Source organism: Psittacula echo, assembly GCF_963264785.1.
Source record: "Psittacula echo genome assembly, chromosome: 5".
Lineage (NCBI taxonomy): Eukaryota > Metazoa > Chordata > Aves > Psittaciformes > Psittacidae > Psittacula > Psittacula echo.
The window spans coordinates 41,018,123-41,031,820 of NC_137739.1; the positions used below are offsets into that span (position 1 = coordinate 41,018,123).

Here is a 13,698-nt window from a genome sequence, read left to right on the forward strand (position 1 = left end):
GATGCACCCGCGGGTGCTGAGGGAACTGGCGGAAGTCATTGCTAGACCACTCTCCATCATCTTTACCAAGTCTTGGGAAATGGGAGAGGTGCCTGAGGACTGGAGGAAAGCAAATGTCTCTCCAGTCTTCAAAAAGGGCAAGAAGGAGGACCTGGGTAACTATAGACCGGTCAGCCTCACCTCCATCCCTGGGAAAGTCATGGAACACCTTATCCTTGGTGCCATCTCAAGGCATATCAAGGATAAGAGGGTTATGAGGGGCAGTCAACATGGCTTCACCAAGGGGAAGTCATGCTTGACCAACCTCATAGCCTTTTATGAGGAAATAACATTGTGGATGGATGATGGCAGAGCGGTGGATGTGGTCTACCTTGACTTCAGCAAAGCATTTGACACAGTCTCCCACAGCATCCTCATAGCTAAACTGAGGAAGTGTGGTCTGGATGATCAGGTAGTGAGGTGGACTGCGAACTGGTTGAAGGACAGAAGCCAGAGAGTTGTAGTCTATGGGGCGGAGTCCAGTTGGAGGCCTGTATCTAGTGGAGTGCCTCAAGGGTCAGTACTGGGACCAGTATTATTTAATATATTCATCAATGATTTAGATGAGGGAATTGAGTGTACTGTCAGCAAGTTTGCTGATGACACTAAGCTGGGAGGAGTGGCTGACATGACAGAAGGCTGTGCTGCCATCCAGCGAGACCTGGACAGGCTGGAGAGTTGGGCAGGGAATAACTTGATGAAATATAACAAGGGAAAGTGTAGAGTCCTGCATCTGGGCAGGAACAACCCCAGGTTCCAGTATAGGTTGGGGAACAACCTGTTAGAGAGCAGTGTAGGGGAGAGGGACCTGGGGGTCCTAGTGGACGGCAGGATGACCATGAGCCAACACTGTGCCCTTGTGGCCAAGAAAGCCAATGGCATCCTGGGGTGTATTAGAAGGGGGGTGGTCAGTAGGTCGAGAGAGGTCCTCCCTTCCCCTCTACTCTGCCCTGGTGAGACCGCATCTGGAATATTGTGTCCAGTTCTGGGCCCCTCAGTTCAAGAAGGACAGGGACCTGCTGGAGAGAGTCCAGCACAGGGCAACTAAGATGATTAAGGGAGTGGAGCATCTCCCTTATGAGGAAAGGCTGAGGGAGCTGGGTCTCTATAGTTTGGAGAAGAGGAGACTGAGGGGTGACCTTATTAGTGTATATAAATATATAAAGGGGGAGTGTCACGAGGATGGAGCCAGGCTCTTCTCAGTGGCAAACAATGATAGGACAAGGGGTAATGGGTACAAACTGGAACACAAGAGGTTCCACTTAAACTTGAGAAGAAACTTCTTCTCAGTGAGGGTGACGGAACACTGGAACAGGCTGCCCAGGGGGTTGTGGAGTCTCCTTCTCTGGAGACATTCAAAACCCGCCTGGGCACATTCCTGTGTAACCTCATCTAGGTGTTCCTGCTCCAGCAGGGGGATTGGACTAGATGATCTTTTGAGGTCCCTTCCAATCTCTAGCATACTGTGTGATACTGTGACAGGAAAAACTAGAAAGTTGCTCTTTTTCACATGTATTCATGTATCTTCAAATCAAACAAGTTTAAGTTAAACACTGTCAGGATAACCATTGATAAGGGCATAATAATGAATACTCCAAGAGCTATATTCCAAAAAGGATGTATTTGTCTTCCTTCCCTTCTCTTCCTCCCAGTTAACATCACAGTTTTGGCATGCATTAAGTGCTGCCACCGTCATTGCCCTTATGGACTTTTGTTTCTCATCGATCATTCTTTTGACTACACCTACTTTCAGAAACATTATTGGAACAAAGACAAACATTTCACAACACACAACCAGGAATGGAAGCATTCTTTTAACATAGGTTACAACTGGTCAGTAAATTATTTGCACATTACAGTAAACAATAACCAGACAGAGTACCTCCCTTCAGAAACATCAGGACAGGTTACAACACTTGCTAGATTCAGCAGACAGCTATAAAGAAAGTGTCTAACAACAAACTTTTATAAAATTTCTTCCCAGTTCATTTGAGATGGTAAAAAGTGTCAGGCTCAGAAACAGTTAATGGTACCTTATTCACATGTATTTGTTTCTTTTCAAAAACATCAGAAGGAAGAGAGAAAACCAAAGATCAATCTGAAAAAGTATTCCTACTCAAGGCAGCACTTAAGCATATACTCAATTTTAAGTATACACCTAAAACACCAATTAAAATATATTAAGTGCTTTCTTGAGTTGAGGCCAAAGAATTCAGTCAGATGCTAATGGAAAAAAATTGGCAGTATTCATATTCATTCCACTTAATATTGCAATGCAAAACGTTATTAAAAGATAAAATGCTGTATGAAGCAGAGGCTGCATGTTCTTCTAAGTGTAAATTGCAACTAGCTTGGCTAATGCACTACCAGATTTAGTTAGAAAAATTAATACTTCAAGAGGAAAAGGGAATTGTGGCTGAACTGGACAGGTTGAGATAAGAGAAACAAGGTGTTTTCAAGCAAGTTTCAAACTAGCAAGTATTTTAAATATGCACATTTTAAAAAATAAGTATAAATGTACCATACCAATATTAAGAGCTTAAAGAAAATGGTGTCAAACTACTGGATGTAGTAACAGAACAGGATTTAGTCAAACTAGATATGCTGAAGAAAGGTTATTGAACAAAAATCAGTATCTGGTGACAGAAGGAACTAGGTTTTGGGTAGATCAAAGTAACGTTACAGTGACAGCATAGCAGAGAAAGTACTACATATTGTTGAATCTTCATGAACACAAACCCAAGCCACTAGAATGTAATGAGGTTATTACATGTAAAGCTATATTTCTGTTTCACACTTCAGGAGAAAGACAATCAGCATACAAATTTGAGACTAATAATACCAATACTACTACTAATAGTAAAAGTATTAATATGTTTTTTTACTTGCTTCGTTTACAAACTGTACTCAAGGGGCAGAACTGAGCATTTCTTAGATACCTAGCATATCTAGGAAATATCACAAGTGCATAGCTACCTGGCACTAGTGCCCATGATTTGAAAACTTCAGAAGCTAGCCTAGTGCTCCTAAGTTCAGGAAAGAGAGGTGAAGCTAAAAGCATTTCAGCTCAAAAGTAAATTTAAAAGCCTGAAGCTTTTACAAAAGGCCAACATCTCAGAAATCACAGGCAGCCTTAATAACAGAGCGAAAGATTCAAACGTGATTTTCAATATACAACTAGATCTTAGAAAATGAACAGACTAATACAGCTGATGGAAAGGAAAATAAATCACAGCAGTCAATATATAAGAATCAAATCTAGAGAGCTAGGATGGGATTGGAAAAGGAAATAAAGAAAGACAAACCCAAGCAAATTCCTGAAGCATGTCTAAAGCAAGTAAACAAAGAATCTGCTGGGAAGGAAAAAGAGAAAGTGGATAAGGACCACTTGGAGAAACAATGATTGTGTTAAAGAAGTTCTCAATGAAAAAAAAAAAAAAGAACTTACACAAACAGCTGATCCTATAGCTATTTTCAAGTAACAGAGATGAAGCATTGCCAGGAACCAGGGGGTCAAAAAGATACTGAAGTGGCAAGTTAAATAGAAATGCGTCAACAGGATTGCCTGGAATACACCTAAGATTTCTGGCAAAGCTCACATTCAAGTGGAAGAACTCATTAAAAAAGCCCTGTAAAACAGCTGCATCACCACACACAAACACACCCAAGTTCCTCTTCTCACTCTAAACAGGCACCATATTTTTGCCCATCTGTACACTTACTGTCTGTACCATTATTGTTTTTCAGAGTGCAAAAAACCCAATCCCTAATATGTATTGGTATAAAACACCCATCTGCAACTCCCCTGTTCTCAGGCCTTGCTAGGACTCCACAAACTCACTATCTGATCCACCAAATGTACAGTGTGATGTTATTCAGGCCTACATATCAGAAGCCAGGCATCTGGGAGGGAACTGTTCTACTTCATAATTTGTACAGCATATTATTACATGCAAACATCTTACATTTAAATACATGTGCTGTACTCTAAAGATTTCATGTAAGTTTGAGATGGCTGTATTAATCTTTGAGGTTTTGCCATTTGTGTGTGTAGGCCATTTTTGGCCACTGCAGATAACATCAAATGCAATCAGAATAGGAAGTCATTTTTTCCATAAAACCATTTTAGACACATTTAAAAAATAAGAAAACACACTACTGGCACAGCTGCTGTTCCTGTGCTCCTTGGGGACATCTTTATAGGCATTCATTATGGAAAAAGAACCCCACAACTCTAATCTTTATCATTTCTGGTTTCTCCTCTACACAGAACAACCACTGTATGAGACTGTAGTTTCACATAAGTTTTAAGTGGTGTAAGACAACACTGAAACAAAAAGCGGCTACCCTGCCCTCTCCTGTCTCTCATTTTCATCTCTGAACTGCTGCCTGTTCCACGCAGAAAAGTGTGTGTGTCTCATAAACCAAACTGGACTGAAGAACTGATGCAGTTCCCTGGTCTGGATGGACAGATAACTCCTTCCTGCAGCCACGCTGTGTTATGTGTATGTGCAATCTTTGCAGAACTACAGGATAAAAGAGTCTACCGTAATACAGAGGTCATGTCAGGACCAAAACTAAGAGGATAATGTCCCACCACTACTATGATCTCAGATCTTCTTTACAGAAGAAGGAAAAAAAAAAAAAAAGTAATTGCCCTTATATGAGGCTTTTTTCCATTGCTACAATGAGGGAAAATACCATTACATTACATCCTTGTTTCTGGCCCTGGTAGTTCTCAAAATTTTACATCAGCCAGCCATGACTGAAGAATTGGCTACAGCCCAATGTATACCTCAAATTATCATACTGTCTGAGAAAGGTGAAGGAAGCCATGACCTAATAGGTTGTCTATTTGTTCTATTTATTTTAAGTGGTATTGTTTGGAGCTGCTCATGATTTTGAACACTGTAACTTTTCCCAGGGAGATGCAGAGGAGACAGCCAAGGAGTTCCTAAACAGACCATGAGACATCAGATGCAGTTCACAGCTGCACTCTCACCATTCCCCAACCCACAAGATACAGTCATTAGTCTTTGATTGTTGAAGAATCCTGGTCAAGATTTACTAGTAATTTCCCAGGGAGCTTATTTTTTCAAAGATGGCAGCAAAACTGCTCTTCAGAACAATAGATTTCATGGCAGTATGTTTACACAAATGCTCTTCCCTGAAAGGAAAGGATTATATGTACATAGTATTTATAGAGATATAATTCCTCAAAAATACCATTTGCTACACTTCAGCTGATGACTAACACACGTGCCTGTTCTGCAACAGCAAGGCACCACGTGCAAACTCTTCAGAACCCTTCTTAATGAGCATTTAACTGTTCTACAGAAGTTAAAAAATCATATTAAAAACTGAAGAAAACCTTGCAGCATGTTTGGGAATTGCCTGTTACATTAACATTGCCTGTTAAGACAACTATCCAGAGTAACAATTGGTTACACCTCACATAGATACATCTGTTTTACTAAGTTCATTGAAAAAAGTTACGCATGCCAAGAGATCAACTTCCAGTGAAGTTATTCTGCCACCTGCTGTTGCTTTTATGGATATACTAGATATTTCAATGCAAATCTTTTCAATTTAAAAAAATCCTAATAATAAAAGAGGATCCTTATGGGAGAAAAAAATCTTATTATTAACTATAAATCACTAATATATTACAAACTTTTTCTCCTGTTGACTTCTCAAGTGTGTGACCCAAAAGATGCTTATTACCAAGTTGGAGGGGGCCAGGGGTGAGGAGGAAAGCCTGGTGCAAAGGAAAAGCCCGGTAGTTTTAAAAAAATGAAATGAAAAAATTACAAAACCTCATAAAACAAAGTACTTCCATGAAACTTCTAAAATTCACCCAGGTAAAACTGTCTAAAAGCCTTTCAGTCCAAAAAATTGTGATCCCAAACACAGCTGGATTACAGTATCAAAACAATTCAACAGGTTAAAAGAAATACTGAATCAGCTTGCATTCACTGAGTGGAGGAAAGAGAAAATACAAGAGGCATTGAAAAGGTGACTCCTTCCACACTTTCAGTTCTAGCAGGAATACAACTTAGGATTTTGCAAATTTGACAAAGTCCTTTTCCAACAAGATGAGGACAGTAAGGTGGCCAACCCAGCCCCGCTGCTGCCTTCCATGCCAGCGGGCAGCACCCACCGCTTAGTTTCAGGATAGCAATGACAAATTCCACCCCCCCCACCTCAAGCCACACACAACAACCTTCTCATGGAGCTCGAGTGGCTACATCATACATTGTCCCTTTGTTGCTAATCACTTTGCACACTCTTAAATGCTTGTCTCCAGCATGGGCATGTGGAAGTAGTATCAGAACTGCTTAGAGAAAAGACTGAAAAAGAATGGGGCACCCAGTAAAACTCCACAGGGAAGTTAGGGGCAGGACAGTGATGCTGAAAGCTGATCCACTCACTTGAAAAATGCCTTCAGATTTGTAATTACTGTAATTCACGAGAAATATCACTCTAAATGTTACTCAAACTACAGTACAGAAATAGCTCTTCCAGAAGGAATCCCTCCCTGACTTTGCAAAATGAACATCCATGCAACAGTCTGCTCCACCACCTACCCTGTTCTACAAAGGTTTCCTCATATTAACAGTCCAGGAGAGCCATGTGTGGCCTCTCATCCAAGCAGTATTGGACTAAACTTGCTTTGCTCACGAGACCGGAGGGGGATCACAAGACAAGACAGCACAGTTAACCACTCCTTGCATTTAACATAAGACATACTCTGTCTACTATTTAGAGCACTACTAAAAGCTTGTTCCACCTTGCAAAGTTTGGCAGCTGTTCACTGCCATTTAGCATGAATATTCAGTTGTTTCCTCAGGCTGTTCAGCCCTTTAATATCCTATTGCCTGTTACATATGAGACAGGCTTACACCCCTTTTCCACGCGGCACATGCATGGAGCATCACACTCTTTCAAATGAAGCCTCCTAGCGATTTTTGTTTTCCCCCTTTGACAAGTACAGAGGTTAGTTTTCAAGACAACAGCTCTGCACCCCACTATTGATGCTTCTCAGGGCAGTGCTCCAGCAGCTACCCTGTGAAACAGCATCTCACCCACTGCAGGGAGCCCTACATTAGCTGTGTCCCTCTGCCAAGGTGGGAAATGGAAGAAGGACTTGTTGGCTGGGTTAGATGAGCTCAGCAGTATTTTAGCCTCTTGCTTCCTTGATTTCTAGTAGATCTGTATTAGTACCGAGCCCACTGAGCAGACCTGAAACGTTAATTACTGTTTTTAATTTCAAAATCAAATTCTATTTCTAATTTGCATACCATGGCAAGGAGATTCAGACTAGATCTTAAGGCATTTATATATACTCATCAACTCTGGCCTCCATCTGTATCAAATAATTTATATGTGCTAAGTATTATTAGCCCTGTATTTTGAAGCAAAATAGCAAAAGTGATTAAAAGACAGGCAAAATCTCTAGCAGAGCTAGAGCCTAATACAGATCTTGGCCTGTCTTTCCTTTGTAATCAACACTAAATAAACCTGCAAAAAAAACCCACACATGCATGCATAAAAATCAATTTTTAAATAGGTGTTTTTACTAGATCTGGTTTCAGAGTTATGTTTTCTGTACTAAAATGGAAGGTCATCCTGTACAAACTCAATATTTTTTCTGCTCCTGGATTTTGTTATCCTTTGCTGCATGTGTATATGCAGTTGCTACCTTAAGAATTTATGCAGATGTTTCAGTTTTTACAGTAAGCTCATTTTCTTGTCTGTGCAATAGATGGAAGCCAACTAACATTTCTTTCAGCCTGTCTTGCTGCATTCTAACATGATGAATTTGGGATTTTTCCCCCCCCATAAGGTATTTTCCCACAGGAATTCCCATAAGGAATGTTATTCCTTGCAGTACCCTGTTCTTATAATTCTTGGCCCTTTTCAACAAGGCATATAATTAGACACTTTCCCCCTAAAGCCAGATCATCTATTGATAAAACAAGATGTGCTACCAAAGCCACACCCTATGATTTGATTAATTTGTTCTCTGACCTGTTTTTACTCACGCTTGGGATTTCAGTTTTAAAAGGAAACACACCTGGACAGCGTGTAAAAAAAGAGGCCAAGCAGATGACATCTAAGATCTGTATCGTGGCTGGACTGCTCGCACCGTCTCCTCCTCCTCCCTCCTGTGATTTAAAATGTTCATTATCTTGCATTTGATAGTGACAGAAGTTATCCATGACAGACTTTTATAAAAGAGCAAAGGCATTTTTGACAGTTCTCATTCAACTGAGCGTTAACAAAAGACTGACAGAAGCAAACCAAAAGGAAATCCAAGCTAACTGTCCCTTTCTGAGTCCAGTAAAGTAATTCATAACACAACCACATTGGGAAGAAAATCACAGTTCTTCCCCATCTCCCCTTTGATTTGGCCATGCTGGAGCTACCAGCTTCTAAGTCCACAAGAAACACTTAATAACTCTTATCCATTAGTTTATTAATTTTTTAGAGATCTTAACAAAGATGGATCTACGCTAATGTCCAGTGCATTCAAATGCAACAAAAAACATATAAAATCTATAATTTCTTGTACACTGACAAATTGCATTATGTCATATCAACTCCTGCACACTGTCAAGAAATTATTTATACCACTGCTGAACTCCATGCATCACTGTGACTGAGTTGTTAAACTACAATGCAGTGCAATAGGTAAGAAGGGGAAAGCAAAAATCCTTCTGACAAGCCAAATCTGAAGACTGTTTTACAGAAGAGAGGTGTTCTTTCAGAATTCACCTGGAACACCTCGTTCTCCATGCAAAAAACACTGAGTGCTTTGAAGAGTGCAAGATGTTGAAACCATGGGTTTGCATCTCATTGATCAGATACCCTTTCCAGCAGTAATCTCTTACTCCAGGATATGGGCTCAGACCTGACTCAGACAGAAGAATGCCTCTCACCAAACTGCCAGCAACAGCTCGTGGAGCACAGATCTGCTACGCACACAGGCACCCTTCCCAAGGGAGCAGTTGCCTATCCATTCACTGGCCAGATTCAACCTTACTTAATTTGTAAATTGTGACAAAAATCACAGCCTGAGGTGGTGGAGCTATGTAACTTGTACGTTATGCATCTTTCATTAATGAAAGAGTAAACGGAGTAACCTATTAATGAATACATCTTGCAGGGGCTGAAAAAGGTGGAAACAAACAAACATTTCATAATATATATAAAAAGGCTTTTCAATTAACATCCTGTTTTGAATACACGGCTGATCCACAGCAGCCCCTGGCAACAGTCTGCCAACATCTCAGCCCAGCATGCTCAGACACTTCTGGCAGTGCTTCCATTCCTCTACACATCAACAACAAGCCTATTTATTATCCAGCTTGCCTGATCTGTAGTGCAATACAGCCAGAACCTGAAGCTATTTCCTTAAGATGGAATGAGTCAGGACATGAAAATGATTAACCAACATGAAGAGGTTTAAGAGCTGCAAGAAAACTGCTCAAGTAAAGCCTCTGTAAAGCAAGGATTGCAGCATTAGGAAAGTGGGGGCTTTCCATGGTCTGATAGTACTGGGACGCTTTGCTATGTCTCTCTCAACATTGTGATGAGAGTGGTAGACAGATAGACAATGGGTATTTGTCTCTGATGCTACACTCAGTCTGAGAGATCTAAGGGGTACAGCTATACAACTTTCTGAAGGCAAATACAATCTTGCTGTGCCTGTGGTCCAAGCAGAAAGGACATGTTAGTGTAATGCCAAGACCAAGCTAACACACAGTGCATCTTGTCAGAGTTCAAAGTAGAAGCAAAGCAAATCTATATCTACCTGCGAGCCACTGTTGATACCAACATGGTATCAAAAAAAACCCCATGTAAATGAGAGAGATTTACTTTTGTTACAATAGAGGGGTACCTTGCACCAGCCTCCACTGCCCAGCTGAAAAGAAATAAAGCAGATAGGGAAGCTGACTCCCATGCTCTCTGAAGCCTCCAGGTAACGAAAGCAGAGAGTTAGCCAGTATCAGAAAAAAAGGATGCAGGTCATCATTGTAGTGTGCATCCTTGCAAATCACATAGCAGTATTATAAGCAGTAATGAAGTAAGAGAGGCCTGGCAATGAAGTGACAGTAGATTTTAGTTAGTTTCTGTCTCTTAAAATACAGAGGTGCTAGGGAGCACCACATTATTTAAGGGGAAGAGAAAAGAGTTTTGAGAGCTGGCATTCAGCTCCTCTACAATGAAACACGGATGAAACAAAGCAACACACTTAGGTACAAGTAAATACAACTCGAGAGTTATTTGTCCCTCAACTGAAAAACTTTTCCTTTGCTGCAATAAGCTTGCAGTGGTGAGAGCTCTTATCTAAAATTTCCCTCACTATGTGCTGCATATTTATCTATTTTGTAACATGCATGTTAATCTTAAAAAATATTTATATATATATATGCATTTATACTTTATATATGGAATTCCTTTCATATATCTTTTTAAGCAGAGGTATTGTTTCCAAATGCTGCCATTGTTATATATAGCCTTAGTCAACGAGAGCTTCACCACAAAGATTAATTACAGCAGGGACAGGGCACAATAATCCCTTCCATGCTACCTTATCACAGAGCTGCTACACTACCTCTGGCAGAGTTCCTTGTCTGTGAACGTTAAATCTTTAAGTGCTGAATAAATGATGGCATTTATAACTTTTGCAAAGCTAGTAAGGTCCAAGATCTCCAACACATTTCACACTAATATGAAAGAAGAAGTAGATGACAGTAATTTCTGGGCACCCATCACCTGGCAATAACCAGTGATCCAGTATAGTTTACTATGGTTTGGCTGAGCGAACAGTCACTGATAAGATTAGATTCTTAATTTAAACTTAGGAAAATTGTTTTTCTTGCCCTCTCTTTGCTTCCTCCTTGCATCCTTCATATTAGCTAAATGGAGCTAACAGTAGCCCTGTTTACTCAACAAATCTCTTTACAATTATGTTTGAAATGGCAAGGGGTCATAATCTTAAACAGATTCAAAATCGTACCTCCTACAAACTTGGCAGTCTCCCTTTTTATAGCTCACAAAAGTTGGAGAAACTCAGGCTCAAAAGCAGATTGGGAAAATCTATATAGTGTTTTGGAGTGTGGGACCTACCATCCGTAACACTGGTCAATGTGGTCACTCTTAAAGAAAGGGATACTCAGGACTCACGACCAGTGGGGGATGAAAATCAGTAAGAAACCAGTAGTGATGGTTTTACTTAAAAATGGGCCTATATCCTTCTCTTTAACAGCTGCCCCTGATGAAACAGTCTCCTTAGAGACTTTAAGGAAGGCTGAATTTATAATGCAAGAGCTCCAGGCAGTTTTCATCACCTCAAATTGTGAAGTGATTTCGATCAGTGCAGAGGACCAGGAAGGATGAATTCTGCACTGTTTTATTGTCTCCCATTTCCCTCACAAGCTGCTTATACAGAATCACAGTGGGAAATCTCTCTTCCAAGATGAGCTTAAATTCAGCAAAACGCTACCCCATGTCCTCTTCCCATTAGTGCTTGGATACAAGTACACACGCATACATGGCTGTATTTGGGAAAGCCTGGTGATATGACTCCCTGTGGTCCTTTTCAGACTAAACCTCTGTGAAGACACACAAAACCCATAGCAGAAGCTGCTAGGTGTCCTGCAATGCCTTGCACCTTCTGTTGAGTAGCATGCAATCCTTCCAGACACAAAGAAAGCCAGCTTTAGATCATGATCTTAACAAAGGCAACACATACAAGAAGAAACAGCTAGCCAAAAGGCTGATTTCACCTTTTACTGGGGGTTTCTCCCCTCAAATTAATGTAGAGAATTGCTTCCCAGCTTGGCTGGATTCAACATCAATTCCAGGTTTATCGACTGCAACAGTACTCTCAACTGATTAAAGGCAATTTTTACTGTAACTATTCCTACCAGGAAAAGATGTTCCAATATTTATCTGCATTTTAAACAGCTCCAGGGGACGTCACTCAAGTTCCTTCTATTTTAGAAGCAAAGGTGAGACTTACATGGCAACTATAATTACCAAATGGCCTGTTGGTAAGGTAAGCAAGACCAGCAAAAACTCACCATGTGAATGTGCCATGCACCCCACTTCCTCCTCTGTGGAGGGTTTCAAAGCTTTGCTTTGAAGTCCATAATACTCTACAAGATCACCGAGACACAGGCATCCACAGAATGTTACAAATTATGAAGCAGCAATATAGGTAAGGAAAAACGACACACTATTCTTTGCAGAGGGCCTCTGGACACGTATCTCGGCTCATTGTGAGCTTATCACACACACTGCTCTCATTCTTCCAGCAAACTGAAATCCCTCAGTTAAAATAGTTAAGACAAAATAGTAGAAAATATGATTCTTCAGAAAAAGTTCAGAATTTCCCTTCTTTTCTTTTTTAGTTATTTTTGGCAAATATAAGGAGATCATAAAAACATACTCAACTCTTCCCTAACAAATATGAACTGCAAAACTTAATGTATTAAGTTTATAATGCAGCAATTTTGTGATACTTCTGCTTCTCTACATTTTTTAGATGTGAAGCAAAAATACTAACATCTTGCCAGAAAGTATGATCGAAAAAGACCTGAAGCACAGACTTGGACCATATGTTAAGGCTGACTGAATTCAAAGTGTGAGTCTTCCTGGATCAGGATCCTAGACAACTGAAAAGATCTTACCCAGCATATTGAAGTTTCCAGTTTAACTTAGATTTCAGCCTTACAGCAATGAAATATTTCTTTTCACTTGAGGCCAGCAAAGTTGGTTTTTTTATTTTTGGAGGGGTGGTCTTGAGGAATTTTATTTGCTAGAACTCAGCTTGGGACAAAATTATAATGCAGTGTTCCTTTAGGAAAAGAGCTGATTAACTGTAACCAAAACCAACACCGTATTTATGAAAACTCAGATAAGGACAACAAAATATCATACCTCAGAATATAAACAGTTGCCAAAGTCATCAAGGGAGTATTTTCCCACTCATCTCACCACTGCAAGGACAGGGTATGGCAGGGGAGGAGGTGGTGCCTTATTCTGGGCTAAACAGAATGGAGAAGACAGACGGATCTGCTGTAGTAATGTTCCTTAGTCTTTGCCATCTGGCAAGTGATTCGTGTCTCATGTGAAAGAAGTGGGTGGCCATGGTCCGGTTTGTACGACACATTTTTCAGGATCACAGAAAAACAAAACAAAACATTGGCATTGGCACAAGCCGCTGCTCTTGTTAGTGGCTTTCAACAGGCAAAGGACCAAACAAAACTGAAGACTAAACCTCTCCCTCCTATAGAACTGGTCACAGTTTGAGGAGATAAAAGCAAGCTTGTATAATAGAGCGAAAGTTTACAATACCTTTGGCTCTGTCCTTCTGTTTGGGATACAGAAAGCAGAGATTTCACCCCTAAGTACAACCAGTGACTTACCTTCCCCTCTCTGATAATTCATCCTGACATGAATATCAACTTCGAGCTAGGAAAGGGACACGAAATTTACAACTCTGATCTCTTTTTCTGGGTAGATCTGATCCTAAAATCTTAATCTGTCATTATATAAGGTTATTATCTTGGGGGAAATAAAAAGTAAAGATTTTTGTCCTAGCACAATAGGCTGAACGGAGTGATGGGTAAACAGCTACACACAGGA

At 40.4% G+C, this 13,698-nt stretch overlaps 1 protein-coding gene across 1 annotated transcript in view; it reads right to left on the reverse strand.

Annotated features, from left to right (window-relative positions):
* The window catches only part of RAD51B (RAD51 paralog B), a gene marked incomplete at both ends in the record, with an annotated part of 422,640 nt that overhangs the window by 265,673 nt on the left and 143,269 nt on the right, over nucleotides 1-13,698 (reverse strand).